This window comes from Oryzias latipes, chromosome 9 (assembly GCF_053564925.1).
Source record: "Oryzias latipes strain Hd-rR chromosome 9, Olatipes_Hd-rR_3.1".
Lineage (NCBI taxonomy): Eukaryota > Metazoa > Chordata > Actinopteri > Beloniformes > Adrianichthyidae > Oryzias > Oryzias latipes.
The window spans coordinates 14461091-14478305 of record NC_136245.1 but is presented as its reverse complement, the minus strand read 5'-3'; the positions used below and the strand labels follow the sequence as shown (position 1 = coordinate 14478305).

General features: G+C 38.2%; 1 protein-coding gene across 7 annotated transcripts in view; it reads left to right on the top strand.

Annotated features, from left to right (window-relative positions):
• Positions 1 to 454: 454 nt before the first annotated feature.
• ncor2 (nuclear receptor corepressor 2) overlaps positions 455 to 17215 on the top strand; it is a 93689-nt gene continuing 76928 nt past the window's right edge. For all 7 annotated transcript variants that reach the window (XM_078952702.1, XM_023958649.2, XM_078952701.1 and 4 more), the window contains exon 1: positions 455 to 743. The gene's annotated coding sequence lies outside the window, so the exon portion shown is untranslated. The remainder of the gene's footprint in view (positions 744 to 17215) is intronic.

The window sequence follows — 17215 nt, the reverse complement described above, 5'->3', positions numbered from 1 at the left end:
CTGTCCATCCTTACATTTCTTTTCTTTTTTGCATTTTGTTGTTGTTTGTGATTTTTATTTTATATTTTTGGATTGGGATTTTTCTTTGTTTTTTTTTGTGTCATTTTTATTTTTTTAGTTAATTAGGATTTTTGCGGGCCATCCCGTTTTAGGGGGCAGTAACGACATTTGAAGGGGCATTGCCCCCTTTTGCTCATGTCTATATCCGGCTTTGATCGTTTAGGACTTACACCCCTAAAAAATACATCCATGTAACCCAGTATACATATTACTTACTTTGAGAAACATAGACAAGCTAATCATAAATACAAAAAACAAAACAAAAAAACAACTGGAATACAAATAAATGGAAGTCACAGATTTGAATCTTGGCAGGTTGACAGTGATTTTGTTGGGGGCCTGAGAAGCGTGCAGTCACTGAGTGAAGAGGAGGAGCGAGCCAGCCTACGGACCTATGGAGAGCCAGAGAGGCGGTTCAGCCCCGCGATGGTCTTAGCAGCAGCCGTTCACGGAGTAGAATCAGACCACTGTGTTGTGCAGGAACTGGCACGGCGTCGCCGAAACCGTCAGTGGTAACAAATGAAAACGAAATTGACTCTTTCGAGTGGATTATTATGTGGAGGGGAGATTCGTTCTGACCGGGAACGCCGCTGAGCGAAATTTGGTTCGACTGACGGAGACGGGAACGTTGACTGTTGGAGTGGACGGAATTACCGCCGATTGGTTTCTGCTCTACCGCTAAGGTTAGTTAGCATCCATTGCTGGCTCGTCTGTCGGTGTCGGGGTATGCTCTGTTGTCGGATGAAGGGGTCCGGCTATTCTTTGGAAGAAAAACACGGTAGTATTGACCTTTTCGAGCGTAATCACGTCAGACGGTACATTAAACCCATTAGAAAACAACGTTGCAAAAGTATTCGACCAAATTGTTCCTCACTTCGCTTTGGTGTATTGTCGTTGGCAGACTATTCACGTCAAGTTAATTTTATTTTAATCAGAAACACGTGCTACATGGCTAGGCTAGGTTAGCAAAGAGCTAACGGGAGCCCTCAGCTAGCTGTCAGACAGAGCTACCGAACAGCTAACGCCTGGTTTAAGTAAACTTACCTGGTGGTGACGGTTCTACTGTCAAAGTCCTAAACTCAATGTTGAAAGTATCTATCAGGATCACCAGCTGTTAACTCTTTACTACCATTGTATTCACGATGACTGCATAGTCCTTAGCTTGCTAACTTAGTTGACGCCTCTGCCTGGTTTGTAAACACTGCCACTAATAAGTGTATATATCGTACATATTTTTAAATTAAACTATTATCTGTAACAAACTAGTTTGCTGTGATATAAGCTTAAAGACAGTTGTGGATGGAAAGAGAACTACTTCAGGTTTAAGAAAAAAAAAGAGGCATCAGCATTAATGGCGTTGTGATTGGTTAGCTGGGGAAACGTTATGACAATATGTTTACAACCCAGTTTATAGTCCATTTGTATTTTGATTATATACAATTGAAATATTGATCGGCTTTTGAGCATAGTAATAAAGATTTACCGGAGATCCCCGTTTATTTTTGATAAACAATGATGCAAAGGTAATTCTGTTGTAAAACGTGAATAATGGGAAAATAAGTGTTAAGTTTTTTCTTTAATATATTTGACCACATTGTGCTTTTGATTTTCAACATAAAAATACTATATTTTAATCCAATTTGGATGCTTACTTTGACTTAAAAATCCCATTGCCCTAGCATAAATGTAGTTTTATTCTGTCTTTCTAGGAAGTTGTAGTCATTGATAACTCAGCATTACAAGTTTTGAGTGTTTGTGGTTTGACCACTGTCTTTTCCTTCCTTATTTTCTACCTGTCCTAGCTGCCATGGGGCGAGCAGCAGGCTGCAGTAGTCCTCATTAAACAGAGCCAAATATTTGTCTTAAATGGAATGGAATATATGTGGTCATCTAAGACCAAGTACCATACTGAACATCTTCTTTATCCATCCTCCTATTCTGCCCTCTTTGATGTTGACCTAACAGATGTGAGCATCTCAATTGTTTTGAACTGGAGCAGTTATGTCAACAAGTCACCACACTGTAGGAAATGGAAATGGAACAGTAGCTTTTACAGTTGTCTTTATGCATGACATTTTTGAGAACTAATGCTTGGCTTTTATTTTCTTACTTGCACTTCTATATTTATCCTAGAACTGTGTTTTTCAACCTTTTTTTTTAACTCAAGGTACACATTTTCTCCTTGACAAAAATCCCAAGGCACACCAAGAACCAAAAGTGTATATAAAAAAAGAAACTTTGTAGTCTGTATTGATGTGCAGTCCCTTCATGATCTCGGATGCATATTGTGTAATAATTGAGTCACAAAAAGTGTGAAGTTGCAGCTGTTTTTCCTAAAAGTTGCGATAGCTTTCAGTAATACATTTCTGCTATATCAGTTGAAAATCTGCCCAGGTAGTTGTTATTCCCCCAGTTTAAATTTTATTAATTTATGTTAGCCTCAAAATGAAGAAATGATATAAAAACAGTAATATGAACTTTCTGAACAGTGATTTTTAAAATCTATATTTTCAGTTAAATCTTTTTGGGATATTTTCACTGTTTTAGAACAGCATGCTTGATTAAATTTTACCAAAAAAAAGACCAACATTATATCCATTAAGTTCAGTTCCAACTAGACAAGAGTGAGCATGCTGAAGTCTTATTAGTTTTTCTTTTGCCTAAGTCAGAAATGTATCGTAACCAAACTGCTTTTATTTTTGTGTGAATAAATTGTTTCATTATAGTTTGAATGTGTGTGTTGGCCACTTCAGTTTAATCCTCTTTCTTTTATTTAGTAATAGTTTTCTATTTGAACTTAAAATTTTTCCAGAGTGTTTAAAGTCTGAAATAGAATTTGTCCTTCAACCAGACATTATTAGAAAGCAGCTGTTTCAGTTATATAGATGGAGCAAACACTGGAATCTCTGGCTGTTAATGATTCCTTTGTGCTTCAACACAAACTTTGAAGGAGAACTAAACTGTTTTCCACTGATTTCATCAACAACATTTGCAAATTGTTAACAACATATGCTTTCGTTTGTTGTGCTTCATGACAGTTTACAGCAGCACAGTAAGACACCCTGTCACATTAACCCAGAAAATTATTGGAGACGTAGTGAAAAGCAGTGATGCTGGACAGACTGGCGTTTCTGTGCTTCATTGTTTTACTAATTTTTTACACGGTTTGACACCGGATCCGGCGGGAAGCTGCTAGTGATCGTTTGGATCACTAATACCTAAGAAGTCCTTACGAAATTAAAAGTTGCACTTTTTGTTACCATTACCACAGTCATTCAAGATTTACAGGAAGGCTAGGTTTTTTTTTTGGAAATAATGATTTGCTGCAAAGTAGTTGAATCTAGTGAATTACATTCTTTCTTGTCATTAAATTCAGTTGAAACTAGTCCAAACCAAACAATGCTGTCTGAAGGAGATGAAAAACTGATTTTTAGATTGAATGCACGTATCTGATATGGGGGTTGGTATATCTAAAGCAGCTGTAGAGCGTAAGGACAACAAAAGAAAGTGAATCTTATCTTTTTCTAGCATTTAAAAAATACAAATCTCAAAGTTAAAGCAGATTTCTAAAGATGCCTCAACAGCAGTTTAAAACATGGGTGGGCTGCTCAACTATAATCTTTGTGTGAGGCACAAAGTTAAGTACTAAAGTGAGGCCTTGTGTGCCTATGTGAGCAAGTGTTATTACAGGTTGCTCAAGAAAGAATGAACAAATGAAATTAAATGTACCTGTAAGAAAGAGAGCACAAAAGCCTTTATTCAAATCTGTGTACAAACGTGCAATATATTCACTTTGCTGCAACTGTTTTGTTGCTGTACAATCCTACTTATTCTTGTTATTATTATTATTTTAAGTGGAAAGACCCACTCAGATGAAATTCGTGATTTGGGTGTTTTAACATGATTTTTCTGATAAGGACATACAGAAAGAAAACTAAGCTCAAAATTGGAATTCTGAATATATTTATAACATTTAAATTTTAGTGATTCAGTAAGAAATATGCTGGACGTGCCACAAGCTTCCTGTCTGGAGACAGCAGCGATGAGGGGAATGTGGGGATGGGTTGCTCTGTGGAAATGGTCCCGCCCACAACGAAGAGGTGAATGTCTAATGAACTAGTGCCGCACAACACTTCATTTATTTTTTAATGAAGGTTTGAATTTTGAGAGTTCAAAAAACACTTTAGGCCAAAGGATGACTGGAGTGGGTCTGTAAATGGTCCATGGTTCACGTGGGCCAGTACAGCCTAGAATTTGGTTGACCTGCCCATTGATGCTTTAAAAGGGGAATAAAAAACACAGTGGGGGGGGGGGGGGGGTAGCGGTGGTGTGGATTTACTATGAATTGTTTCACAATAGAGGTCTTTGTTTCTTTTATAGACTGTCTTGATCTTTTTAAAGTAAAGCCAAATGTTCATGTTTAAGGCGAACATTGAGCAGCTGTGTCCATCAAGTGTAGACAGTGAAGTGCAAGTTCTGATAAGACTTTGTGTTTAAATTCAGGAGAACCTCCAGGTGCATTCATACCAAACAGTCCTGTGGTTTTTCTGAAGGCTATAGGGGTTAGGTAATTCCCTGCAGGGCAAATCTTCTTCTCAAGCCTTTTCATAGTTTGCACTCAAACTCCAATAGGAGTGTTTATGTTACGTAAAATTATTCAGGTCAAAGTTCTTCTGTCATAAATAAACAAAGATGTTTATGTAGTAGACTGTCTATGTCTATATCATGACATTCTTAAGCCTTTCAGAGTAAACTATATCCATATATATGATAATATAGTACCTTTACGATTTAAAAAAATAAATAAATCAGAAATTAATTTTCACAGCTAAATTTACTACCCAGAAGTAAGATGACTCAATCTCTGAGGCTTTTGCTCCTTGTGGGTGCCGCCCATTTCATAATGTCAGCCTAGAGCAGCAGCGTGTCAGTCTCTGGTCTGATTTATCCAAAGGTGTTCTATCAGGTTCAGGTCAGGGCTCTGTGCAGGTCAGTCAAGTTCATCCACACCAGAATCTGTCATCCATGTTCTTATGGACCTTGCTTCGTGCAGAGGTGCATTCATGTTGGAAGAGGAAGGGGCCTGCTCCAAACTGTTCCCACAAGGTTGGGAGCATGGAATCGTCCAAAATGTTTTGGTATCCTGAAGCATTCAAAGATCCTTTCACTGAAGGGGCCAAGCCCAAGTTCTGATAAACAACCCCACACCAAATTGCTCTCTCGGCACAATGCAGTTCAAAATGTATCGTTCTCCTGGCAACCTCCAAACCCAGACTCGTCCATCAGATTGCCAGATGGAAAAGTGTGATTCATAAGTCCAGAGAACGCATCTCCACTTCTCTAGAGTCCAGTGGCGGCGTGCTTTACCCCACTGCGTCCGAAGCTTTGCATTGCACTTGGTGATGTGTGGCTTAGATGCAGCTGCTCGGCCATGAAAACCAGTCCATGAAGTTCTCTGCGTACTGTACTTGGACTAATCGGAAGGTCACATGAAGTTTGGAGCTCTGTAGCAATTGACTTTTAGTCCAAGTGTGTTTGCATTTAACGAGTGGCTTACAATCTGATCATAAGGTTGAATTCCCAGTATGAGTTCCTCTTTCTGAATGGAAAACATTTTTTAAGTGTAGGGTATCTGTAGTCCACTAAATCAGAAGCTTGGGAAACAAATGTGCTAAAATGAGGAATTGGATTCATCTTTTGTATGAGAGGGCAATAGGGACACATTCGACTTTTGGCTGACTGTTTAACCCCTGGTTCAAGTTTAGCTCTTAATGCATAACTGAATTTATTAAACAGGAATAAGGAAGGCTCATACTCATTTTGTTGTCAATCGCTGATAATTTGAAGTACAACAAACCTTTTTTATTTTCATTTCCTTTTCTGCTTTCAATCATGAACGGACAATTTACTAAAACAAAAACGGTTTTGTTTTAGAAAGCACAAATTCAGTTCAAACAAAAACCCAGGTTGTTGTATCCACTCCGATCATTTTTTAAATGTATTGTAAAAGTGTTCCCAGTGGGCTTTTAATTATGATTATGCCATTTTCAGCCGAAATTGAGCTGTTTTCTTGGACATAGTTTCTGCAGAGTGGCAGGAGTTATCCATCTGTTTACACTCTCTTCCGCTAGCTTACAACCCCAACCTAACATTACCAGTGCAACAAAAGTGGTGAGCAATAGTGGAGCTTTCCTGTTGTACATTACATTTTGAAGCCAGATGCCAGCTCAGACGAGTTAAACAAAGACGTACGTGGATCTAGTCATCCACATCAGAATGGAGCGAAGCCGGGAGCTTGTGGCCCATTGTAACTTCTATGTCACAGATACTCAAATGCATTTTTTGGTCTGCTCCTAATTTAAAACAATTTGAATAAATAAATACTCAGACATGTAATTTTAAGCTTAATTATCTCTATATTTATCCTCCAACCTTTAGAAAAATGGCAGAAGAGCATGTTAAAAAACCCCCACCAAAACCACAATTTTTATTGGAGTGGGTCTTTAACTGTCATTGGAAGATGGGAGTGCCTATCCGTATAACTTTGAAAATTGAATAAAACATATTTGAAATGGAAACAAAAGAGCTGTATGGGGGGAAAAGGTGTGGGTCTAAATTTGGGCTTTGAAAACGTCTGGATATATTGTTTTGCTTATGTGTCACTGTGCTGAAAGCACCATTCATGAGTGTTTTAAAAAAATGGCAGTAAAAATGGAAGTACTTTGGCGTGTACCATATAAGTGATTTTTCTGTTTTGTGATAGTGACTTTTTATATTTTGGTTTGCACATATGTAGAATAGCACATGGAGCAGAGAAAGGTACCTATCAAAATAATGGACAGATGACTCCGATATTGCTAGAAAGAAGCAGTCTTTACCTCGCATGATTAGAATGTATTTATTTTTGGAGCACCCTTTTTTATGTATATGATCACTTATTAATTATAACCCGCAGCTTCATCATAAACATAATTTAAGAATACAGCAACCTTATTTAGCCCTTTTTTCAAAGTAACAAAAAGAGATCTATTATGTGGGTTGCTCAGCAACAGTGGAAGAAAGTGCTTCATCAGTCTTGATTATAACATTTCGTCATGTGAGCCAGTCACCAGCCCCATTGCCACAGAGAAGTCCTACAAATGAACAACACTGGCCGCTGTCGATCTAAAGACAAACATGAAAGGGGATTGTGCAAGAGTCATGTGGGTTAGAGTTCATATTACTCATCCTCACGGCCAACTGCTCTTGTGTTATTTGGAGCATCTGTTGAGCCATATTTGCTTATTCATAGGTCGATAAGAAAACAGAATTGAGCTGTTGAAAAGTCAAGTGCATGTGTATGTTTAAGACTCATTTATTTGTTTTCTTTGCAGCTGAAGTGACCATGTTTGACTAACGGTGGTGTTTGTTGGAGCTTCCATTTGTTTTAATCTGGATGACCAGTTATTGTATTCTGAAATGAAAAAACAGAAGACTCATTCTATAGTCTTTACACCACTTGCACAATCTCTATCAAAAGGAAAGTGATATCCATCCATTCTACTAAACCCGCACTGGGTTGCTGGAGCCTGTCCTACCTACTGTGAAAAGTGAAATCTTAGCTTTTTTCGAAGCTCTTTCAGTATTTTCCACAAACTCTTTATCACAGTTGTTAATTGTAAGATGTATTTTTATCCTACCTTATATGAAGCTTTAGTGAAAGCAAATCTGCATTCCAACACCATCATTGTAATTTTAGCGCAAGAAAAATAAAGCAAGACAAAAACAGGTTTGTAAGGCGCACTGCCTTGAGAATCCTTAGCATGTTAGAGGAACCTTGAAGGGTAATGCGAGGCATTCACTTTAAAACCGCCTTCTAGGCACATTCTCTCCTGTTCTGCCTCCCTTTCACTGAATGAGTAACGGCAGCAGTCAAAACATTTCTGCCTCTCTGGTGCACCTGTAATGTTTTGTTTGTGGAGGTGGAATGCTGTTTGGCTTGAGCAGGAAGAATATTATAATCAAACACAGCTGCTGTGTTGCTGCTCCACAAATTACAAAGTATTGTGCAATGGACAACGTCACCTCGGCCGTAGGAAGAGTAGGTGTGCTGAAGTTAAAGGTGTACCTTTTTTTTTTGGTTCAGTATTTTTATGATCTAAACTCTAACAGACTGGGATCAGTTTGCTTAGTTTGGAAGATCCTGGAGCAAAAAAAAAAAAAAAAGTCAACCCAAAATATATTGTTTTTCACATCACACCCCTATTGCATCAGTCAGGTTTTTGCTTTGTCACAGGAGAGAAAGGATGGAAAGTCGATTTGTGTAACCTCCAAATTTTGCCCTCATCAAGTTTAATGTTTAGTATACAGTCTTCAATGAAAACTTTTACTTCACCCTAAAAGGATAAATGATTATTCCGATGAAAAGCTTTCAACGGACTAACATTTTTAGAAGACTTATTTGGAGAAAACTGTATTATCATTTTTTGGTTGTGTGTTGCAGCCATTTGATCAAAATGACACTTATTTTTTTGTTTTTTTAAAAGCTTCTATTTTTGTCTCCTCTCTTTTGACACAGGGCTCTAGAGTGGGGGACTAGATTTTTCAACCGTGCGCCTTAAAAAAATCCATGGTTGCACCGGTGCGCCCAGCCGTTCTGTGGAAAAAGAAAGAAAATCTCTGTGACTCTGAAAGTCGCTTTCCTGTATGCGTGTGTAGGTGTAACACACCTCCCTCTATTAAGAATGACTGTTTTTATGAGAATGTACATCTGAGTCGTTCAGTTTATGTCAGTGCGCACGGGCCCAGTACTGGCAGCAGTTGGAGTGGATGAAAAGGGTTAAAATCCTTCAACATCAGAGCTTGAGCTCCGGTTTTTAACATTCTTTACTACCGTAACTTTACCACTGTTAACACAATTAACATAATTCTAGCGGATTCTTTTTTTCTTTTTCTCTTCTTCTAAAGAAAAGAAAAAAATCCAGCAGATTCTAAAGCAGAGAAAAGCAACCTTATGCTGATATGCAGCACCGTGCAGTTGTGAAGTGTTTGTGTAATCAACGTTTATCAGCGGATACTGTGGTGGAGAAAAGTGGTTTTACACCGCAGCACTACATTAGTAATGTGTTGCATATCAGTATAAAGCCAGAAAGAAAAGCCCCTTTTTCTCCACATCAGGTTCAGCTGATTCACCATGATCATTTGAACGGATGAAGATTTATGGTATGTCAATAAGCCTGTGTTTTGTAGGTGTCGCTGTAACATTATTGGTGTTAAGTTGTTAACTACATTCACCTGAAGCTCAAATCATATCAAAAAATGCAAAAACATCATAAAGATCACAAAACTATAATTATTCATAAAAAACAAAGAAAAAAGAGCAAAAAACAAATCTTTGAGAAATAGAAATTTTAAAAATGACAAATAAGAAACTAGAAAAAGTGCATTATGGGGCATCCTTGATTAGATGATGAGGTTTGCCCATCATTTTGACAAATTATTTAGCATGAAGCACTTTAAACCACAAACATAAAGGTTACTGCTTACCCAAACAGCTCCTGCTGTGAAAGAATATTTCAATTCAGGACATACCCATGACATACCATGCTGGATAAGCTCTGTACTAATCGTAAAACTTATACAAGTTTTTATTTATTTAGTTATTTCATAGCTTAAATTGCAGCTCAGTGAAGCAATTTAAAAACTTGGACATAGTTTCTGCAGAGCGGCAGGAGTTCATTACCTCTAAGTTGTGGGCCAGACTGTTTGTGTGAAGAGTAAACTTCTGCTATTATCTCATGAAATCTTTGTTTAGACTCTCTCCCGCTGCTTACAGCTCCCCACAACCTCAACCTAACATCACTGGCGCAGCAAAAATGCCGAGCAATATTCAAGTTATTCAGTGGTACAGTTTTGAGCCTGATACCAGGTCAGACGTGGAAGACAAAGACGTCTGCAAGTGGATGCATCAGAAAGGAGCAGAGAAGGGAGACTTTGGTCCACCCATTTCTCTTGCTGTGTCACAAATTTCAGCTTTTTCAAACGGCATGTTTTTATTTACGTTTTGAATAAAGAAATACTCAGGCAGTTTTAATTTTAAATAATTTTATATATGTCCTTCATTGAGAGATAAATGCTACAAGGACATGGTCAAATAATAATACTAATGGATTAGATTTGTCTGCGTTTTTCCAGACGCTCAAAGCACATACAATGTGTCCATTATTCATTCACTCCTCATTCATACTTGGTGAGGCCAGTTCACGCCTACAGTCCCTCTGACCATCACTGGGACATTCATGCACATTCACACAGCAGTGGAGCCACACGGGAGGCTCCAGCCAGGCTCCATTGTCAAGCCGAAGGACTCAATGACAGTTGGCTTGGGGGGGGGGGGGGGGGGGGGGGGGGGGGGTTGAACAGCTGACCCTTCGATCATTGGACGACCTGCTCAACCGCCCGAGCCAGTGCCGCCCTTTGAAAACACAGAAAGCGATGGAATGGGTCTTATTTCATGTCATCAATATTGTAGAACTGTTTGAAATAAAGGACTTTCTGTTTACCATTTTGTAAGTTAAGAATTTTCAAGTTGAAATGCCAATATGACAGCGAATAAAAAGGAAAGTGACCATGTAAAAGTACTGAGTTAAATGCAATGTGGTTGAAAAGGTGGATGCAACAAGCTTTTGTGCTGGTACACTTTAGCTAAAAAAGTTTAGCGCACCCATTGCAATTATTGCAAAAACGTTATCTATAGCCCTCTGACAGTTACATTCCTGTTGAAAGCAGTCACACATATTCAAACTCAGTCAATGGGAAAGAGAACACACTTTAGCGGGGATTATAAATGGCTCTTTGGTGAGTAGATTCTCTTGATTCTGTTATGTAATGCTGATGACAGCATGCCAAAAGACATTACCCATGTTTGTGTGTAGGCTGCAGCTGTGGGAAGTGCTTAGCTCACTGATTAGCTTAACTTTATTTGGGAGATTATACAAACACCACTATATCTACATGTTATTTTTTGATTTTGATTTTTTTTTATAACATTGACACAGAATTTTAGCCATTCAGATGTTTTTTTTTACCTTGTGTTTTTCTTTGGGTTTCTTCACTACCTTCTGTTATTCCTTTGAGAGGATGGATGGATTCCCATTTAAACCTATAGCATGAGTTTTTTTGTACATGTTTAAATGGCTCATACATAGACGATAATGCCTCACAAATGTTCATGAGAGTCATACATAAAGTAACAACCTGTTATACATGAACAGGTTATCTCGAAGGCTATACTCTAATGATTGCCAAACAGAGGCCATCAGGTTCCATGTTACCATCCAAAAGTACATTCTAAAGCTTGTGAATTATTAAGTATCAGTGCAGAGAAAGTAGGTCAGTCCACTAGACAAGTGGACTGGTGGATTGGTTGGGACATAGGGATTTATGGTTGGAGGGGGGGGGGGATCCAGAAAATCACATTGTCTCATTTTTAAAGTATTCATTTGTAATTTATGGTGGACCTGCATATGTACTGGCTTTAGCAGGGGGAAACGTCTGGCCCTGCAGGATTTGAGTCCCTGGTGGCGTGGTGTGTTACTGATGGCAGCCTTTGTTACTTTGGTCCCAGGTCATTCACTAGGTACCCCCGTGTGGCTCTGGGATATTTGCTCTCCTTTCTTGTGATCATTTTGACCCCGTTGGGTGATATCTTGCAGGGAGCCCCAGATGGACGGAGATTATCAGTGGTCTTGTATGTCTTCTATTTCCTAATCATTGCTCCCACACTTAATTTCTTCACACCAAGCTACTTACCTATTGCAGATTCAGTCTTCAGTTCCTGGTGTCCTTAGACAGCTCTTTGGTCTTGGTCATAGTCCCGTTTGGAGTGTCACTTTTTGAGGTTGTGGAAAGGTGTCTTTTATATAGATAACAAGTTCAAACGGGTGTCATTAATACAGGTAGCGAGTGGAGGACAGAGGATCCTCTTACAGAATAAGTTACAGGTCTGTGAGATCCAGAAATTTTGCTTGTTTGTAGGTGACCAAATACTTATTTTCCACCATCAGTTGCATTTAAATTCTTTAGAAATCAGACAATGTGATTCTGGATTTTTCTTCTTCTCATTTTCTCCTTCATAGGTATACCTATGATGAAAATTACAGACCTCTCTCCTATTTTTAAGTGGCAGAACTTGCACAATTGGTGGCTGACTAAATGCTGACGTGTTCTTTGCATGGTTTATTTGCACTTTTTCTGTGTTTTAACATTGGTTCATTTCTGATACATTTGTCAAAATATTTTTTATGTATATTACCGTATGACCAGTTTTTATCCTTTGGCAAGGCGCAAATTGTATGTAGTAGCGGTGTGACACAGCCTTAAGGAAATTAATCCAAAAATCCTGGAGTTGTAATTTTCTTCAAGTTCATCTTTTTTTTTTCTGTTGTGGTGTGTGCCATTTTATTCTGGACCTTAAGTCATTAAACCATTTCTCAGTTCAGTCAGTTGATGCATGTCAACAATTTAGTGTCAAATATTGATACAATATATTAAGAGGCAAATGCTGTATAAATATTACAGCTTCACCAGGCATTTAGACCTTTGATTTCACAATTGTGATGCCCCATGACAAGATTAGAACTGGAGATTTTACTGAATCCCTTAACTGTCTCTGTTTGTGTATTTCTTTATATTAATCAGTCTACAGCAATGAAGCCCTTTGCAAAATTTCCATTTGCAGTTTAAAGAAAAAAAGTTGTAGTGGATGATAGACTGTGATACAACACAGATGACAAGGTCACTGACGTGCAGACACACATGGTTAAATATAAAAAAAGATAAATGCTAGATAGCATTTAGTGTGGCGCATTTGGCAACTTTGGTTCTATATTCAGTGATGTTCCCCCCCCCCCCCCCCCCCCCCCAAGTACACATATACGCAGATAATTTAACTCTTTGACATTGGAACTTTAATTCCAGTGTTGACATTATTTTAACTGTCGTAACTCTTCAACCGTTTACGTTAACATAATTCCAGTGGGTTCTAAACTTAAGAAAAGCAGTCTTGTGATGAAACGCAACACTTTACATTAGTGTAGTCCTTACGCAGTCAACGTAAATCAGCTGTTTCAAACACAGAGAAAAGCTCTGTTCAAAGCTAACATGAGACCAGGAGCCGCTCTTGGACCCATTTTTCAAGGTGGTCTCGATTATTCCTCAGTCTGAAACAATCCGTTCCTGGAGCGAAACAACTGGTCACGTGATCTAAACACAGTCGGAATGTAGCAGCAAAAGAGCCGCAGATGATGTCATTTAATCAAAGAGGAAAAAGGGTCCAACTCCTCAATCCTTATTTTAACACAGCTGAAAACGCGCTTTACATGCTTTTTTGTGTCTCATTATTTGGCACTTGCTGCTGTGATGTCATCCTGAAAGCTATCTTGTAGTTTCTTAACAGAATTCCCTCAAAACAATGGCACAACTTTACAACAAGACACAGTGACTCCTTGAAATGTGATTGGATGAATGCAAGCTCATTGAAATAACTTTTGATGTGATGTACAAAGCTTCTCACTGTTTTCTCCACAATCTTTCCTGATTTAAACCAAATCTAGTAAACAAAACCACGTGAATAAAAAACTCTGCACGCGGGGGAAAACGACGAACAGGTAGAAAGGCGGGGGCGGGGCTTAGACTCACCACTTAGGATTCCAGACAAACTAACAGCTGTTCCATAATAAAAAAAAATAGCTGTCATCCATAAAATTAATATAATTTATTGGGTTTACTGAATTTAAAGAAGAAAAAAAAATAAATAAATATCCTGACAGCATTTTGAATCAATACAAGTATTGCCAAATAGACTTTATTGTGATATATAGGCTAAACCATTTTTTTAAACACACCTAGTGTTGCGGCTCCCTGTGCTTTAATCTCAATGTGAAACTGATCCAAATGGCTGTTTGAGAGGTGCATGCATGTGACCGACACCTGGTGTAGCACATCCACGTGCGTTCCAGGTTTGTATTGTAACATTATCATATATAAAGTAAAATGTTTTGTTAAAAGAAATGTTGTTGCATAATGAGGAACTAAAACACTTTCTGTTCTTAATTTTTTATTTATTTATTTATTTATTTTTCATCCTCAAAAAGTATCGATAATGGTATCGTTAAAATACCTGATTGATAAGCAGTATCAATGAGAGTAGTATTACCGTTAAAACCTTAACTATACCCATCCCTATTTTTAGGGGTGTAAAGGTACACTAAAATCTTCATAGGTTCGATACATTTTCTGTACTTTTTTGGAACACAAAAAAGGCAGAAAAAAAATTATTCCTAAATACATTTATTGGTTTTATATAACAATAATAAAATTCACATATGTAGGTGATCTGCTATATAAAATAATACAATATTAGCTGTCTGGAGCCAAAAACTTTGGATAATTAACACTGGCCTGAAAACAAACAAACATTGTAACTTGCAACTTGTAGACCCGATTTTTACAGTCGGGTGATGCAGTTTTAAGTGCGTTAACAGATTAGATGTGTTATCTGTGGCATATGCTATCTTCGTGAACCAATAAAATGTGTAAACAAAGCATTCGACTTATCCAGTTGTCTTTTCCTTTCATCCAAACAAATCAAAAGTGTTCCCACCCAGGAGAGCGTAAGGAGATGGGCCAAGATATTGCTTTACTTAAATTTTAATTGAAGGTAAGTTGAAACATACTTTCACCCCTTTGTGTGCAGCTTAGCAACAAATAGAACTATAGCAATTTTAGCTGTGCTGAAACACAAATGAACTGTTTTTTACTGAAGCATCTCTCACTTTTTTTATATTTGTTTATTTCCACTCAGTCTTGTAAAAGGATCACAGATACCATACTGTCCCACATGTCTCATCAGCTGTCACAGTGCACACCTGTCAATCTGTCTGAATAGGCTGGTGGTTTACCTCCACCACATATACTAGGTCAAATAAGCAGCAGCTAAACTGCTAACGTCACTGTTCGAACACAGGTGCAATTGCTCTGCTTTTCATCTCTCCTGGTTTCAGATAAGCAGCATGAGTAAAATAGATTTGTGCAATATGGTGGTACTTGTGCCTTTTTTAGAGGATAAAAGCCTACCAAGGGGTCTAGAGCCAATAAAATATGAAAGATTTTTAATACAATCAGCAGCCACTATTCGTTAATGTTTATATGTATTTAAAGAGTATCAGTTGATAATAAAGTTTAGTGTATAAAAAAAAGCGTAGCTGATTGAAGGGCTGCGCACAGCTTTTGAGTTGTAGATGATACTATTTGAATGGTTGAAGTTACAGGAAGTTGTTTGAAAAGGAACAATGCAGGTAAATTTACCAAACCCTCATTATGTCATTGCTTTGTGTCACTTTGTGTCACATGAATACACAATTCACCAGTTATTAGTTTCCTAAACAGTAACTGGCCAGAACACAAAAACCTTTTCCAGCAAATGTTGTATTGATTTTTATAGAAAGCCATTTTAATGGAATGATTTTATACGGTAGATGATAGGGGGTGCAACAGATCACAAAAGTCATGATTCTCTCTCTCTCGGTCTCTGTCTCTCACTCTCTTATCTACAGTATATATACAATATATACAATAAAAACAGGAACATGTATGCATAATATGAACTGGAATTCACAAAGTCAAAGTGGGAACACCTCCGAAGGTGGTAGAGAATGAAGGAGCAAAGATGCTGTGGAATTTCCAGATCCAGACTGATAGGATGGCAATGGCGAACCAACCAGACATTGTAGTGTTGGATAAAGAACAGAGGAAAGCCATTGTGGTGGATGTGATGGAAACATCAGGAGGAAGGAACATGAGAAATACCAGGGACTTAGAGAAGAACTGGAGAAAGCATGGACAGTAAAGATGACAGTGGTGCCTGTGATAATTGGAGCACTCGGGAAGTGACCTCAAAGCTGGACGAGTGGCAACAACAGATCCCTGGAGAGACTTCAGACCTCTCAGTCCAGAAAAGCACATTGCTAGGAACAGCTAAGATACTGCGCAGGACCCTCAAGCTCCCAGGCCTCTGTTAAAGTACCCAAGCTGTGTGAGAAACCACCCGCAGAGGGTGAGAGGGATAGATGTCACAAAAAAACATTTGCTCATTGAGGCCTATTTTTAAAAACAAAACCTTAAAACATCAATGACATCTTTGAACTCAAGCTTTCCTGTTTATAAAGATTTTTAAAATGCCCATATAAACAAAGTGCATTAATATGTATTGCATCTTGAAACAAAAACCATAGTTATATTAAAAAAAAAAGTAAGAGAAGCAGGGGATGTCATAATTTACAACTTTCAATTCTTTCAAGAGAACTGGAAGCCAGAACTGGAAGTCCACAACCGGAAGTTTACGTGTACAGTAATCCCTTGCTATAACGCGGTTTACTTTTCACAGTTTCGCTACTTCACGGATTTGCATTGTCCATTGTGTTCTGCATTCTGATTGGCTAAAAAAGTCACTCAGCTTCTTCTCTACCTGTGCGTCAATAGCGTTGCAGTTTAATATGTGCACGTACGTAAAACAGCTTGCCAAATTTACATTACGTACGTGCAAATTCTCTTGATGGTGGCATGTCGGTGTATAAGGATCTTTTTGCAAAGCAGAAAAAAGAGCGACCTCAACTACCTATAACTGTGTTCTTCTCCCGAACAAACACACCTGCACCGTGGGCTTCAAAAGAAGAAAACACTGCAGAGCGGAGTCGGGATGCAGCGGCTCAGTCTGAAGAGCCGTGAAATACACCTGAGTCACTATTTGTCCGACTGTACTTTGTATTTTTTTCAAAATCATTTTAAATTTTCTCCCGTTTAATCCAATCACTCGGGTCGCTGTGGGCGGGGCTAATCTCCGCAATTTGAAGTCTTCTGTTCACATCGATGATTAAAATTATTATTTGACAGTACCAGTGACGTGCGGTGAGGTTAATGGCTGGTGAGGCACTGACGTCATCAGTCAGATTTACAAACATATGAACCATACTGAGTAAATTATTCACCATTTGATTGACAACAGTTAACGTGTTTTGTTTAAAATATCATTTCAACATGTTTTTTTTAATATGCAAACTGCAGCATAGAAAAAAGCACAAACGTTATTATCGTCTTACCTTTACTTGTAAATAAATTC